Below are 2502 nucleotides of genomic sequence, written 5' to 3'. Positions count from 1 at the left end.
TACTATTAAATTTTTCAAATTTTTTATATTATTTTTGTATGAGTTGTTATTTTCATTTATATAAAAACATAATATATTGATTTATGATTATATTTTATACTATATTTCTAACAAATGAAATATTTTTCTATTTTTATAGAAAAAAATAATTGTAAATAGTTATCAATTTTTTAAATATCATTTAACACTTGAAATTTAATAATTAACCATTTCGAAATTGAGAATTAGTATCAATTAAATTATTAATATTTTAGCGATTAGTCATAATTATAAATAATTTGTATCAAGCCCACAAATAAAAAGTATAAAAAAATAAAATTTGAGAGTATATAATTATAAATAATTTGTATCGAGCCCACAAATAAAGAGTATAAAACAAGAAATGTTGAGAGTATATAATTAGTATCGAGCCCACAAATAAAAAGTATAAAAAAATAAATGTTGAGAGTGGGATTTGAACCCACGCCCTTTCGGACCAGAACCTTAATCTGGCGCCTTAGACCAACTCGGCCATCTCAACATGTTGATCAATTTCAATAATTACTTCAAATGGACTATTTTTTTAAAAAAATTCAGAATACAGTTATATATTTTTATTTTATTATTATTTTAATTTAAAATGTATTTATAAACATTTTAATATTTTTCTAATTGAATATTTTAATTATTTTTTTCATTAATTATTTTATACAAATACAATGCCACCCTTAAATATTTAATATATATATATATATATATATATAAGTCGAGCTCCTAATTATGATATCGTTAGACATTTATAGATTTTGTGGTTGAGTAGAGTTCTACCTATTATTATAATTATATTGTATTTTGAATATATACTGATATAAAATTAGGACTGATCTAATGAGTTGACTTGGTGAATTATTGACCTGAATGTAAAATTAGATTAATTTTCTCATTTAACTGAATAAAGAATGGATAAATAATAAGTAAAAAAAATGACCCTATCGGTCAATTTAATTTTTTAAATTGAAATTTTTAAAAAATTAAGTTTATATTTAATCAATAAATAAGATTTTATTTAGATATTATTTTTTATTTATATTAATACAAGAAATTTTATAAAATGACTTTTTTTTTTATTTACAACATATAACTAATATTTCGTAAATGTTAAGAAAATAGTTATTTGTTTATAAATATTTTTATTTTATATATTAATAATAAATTTTTAGAATAAAATATTTATAATTTGAATATTATTAATATTTTCGTATAAAATCTAATTAATTAAATTTATTTTATTATTTCAATGTGTAATATCTAAATAATATATAATTAATTTTTTTGGCTTGAGTCATTAACCCACCAATCAGCAAGGATGGACGGGAACTATAATTTTTTTTTTCGGAGACAATATTTAAAAAGTAAATAATAAAAAAATATATAAGTAATTATTGAAAATTATAATAAAATTTTAAGAGTAAATAAACTTTTGAATACATATTTATTTTATCTCAAATGATTTTAAATTTTATTAAAAAAATTTAATAATTAAATTTATGAGGAGTCAAAATATATAAATATAAAAGAGCATTTAAAAAAATCAATTGATTTCTTTTTTTTCTATGTACATTCGTCACTGGCCTGAGCATGAAAATTTAATTTTATATATAAAAATATTATTTATATATAAATATTATGTATTTATTATTTTTTTATTTTAAAAAAAATTATTTATTTTGTATTAATCTAGAAGGCCTGGACAAAGCCTTTTAGGCTCACCCTCACCCGCCCAGTGATGAGATGTAATCAAATCCAAGCCAAACTTAAATCCAATGATTACCTATTTGGCACATGTGTATTTCTGCGAGGCTTTAAATTTATTTTTTTTTTATTTTAGTTTATTTTTTTTTAAATATTATTTTTTATATGTTATTACTGTCATGGTAGTTAATGTGATATATAATTTTTTTTAGACTAATTAAATAAAAAATATTAAATTTTTATGTGAATTCGCAATTATATTAAATTCTTTAAATTGTGTGTGAAAAATATTAAAACTTTAATATCTATCACCATTATAAATTAAAAAAGTTAATAATAAATTATAATATATTTTTTAAAATTTATTTGATTAATAAAATAGTTTATTATTTTAAATTTATATTTAAATATTTTTATTTATTATATAAAATATAATTATTAAATAAAATAATCTTATATTTATGGGTTTAGGTTAATTTTTTTAGGTGGACCTATATTTGCTATTTGAGTTTTTATGCAATGGACTTTCACTTTATATATATATATATATATATATATATGCGCGTGCACACGTGAGCACATGTGGTTCTTTTTTATTAAAGATTTAATATATAAGATATATGATATATCTATTAAATATATGAATTTCATTTTAAATTTATAATAGATTTAAATTCATAATAGATGAATTTAAATAAGAATTATATATATATATATATATGAGATAGAGAAAAGTGCATAAAGAGGGAGCTAGCACATTCACACTAGGTA

General features: G+C 18.2%; 1 non-coding gene across 1 annotated transcript; it reads right to left on the bottom strand.

Annotated features, from left to right (window-relative positions):
- Positions 1-439: 439 nt before the first annotated feature.
- On the bottom strand, positions 440-520 carry TRNAL-AAG (transfer RNA leucine (anticodon AAG)). Its single transcript has one exon. It is a non-coding gene; the product is annotated as a tRNA-Leu (tRNA).
- Between the last annotated feature and the right edge of the window lie 1982 nt (positions 521-2502).

Source organism: Hevea brasiliensis, chromosome 14, assembly GCF_030052815.1.
Source record: "Hevea brasiliensis isolate MT/VB/25A 57/8 chromosome 14, ASM3005281v1, whole genome shotgun sequence".
NCBI classification, from domain to species: Eukaryota; Viridiplantae; Streptophyta; class Magnoliopsida; order Malpighiales; family Euphorbiaceae; genus Hevea; species Hevea brasiliensis.
The sequence above is the reverse complement of the archived record's forward strand: the minus strand, read 5'-3'. Positions and strand labels throughout refer to the sequence as shown.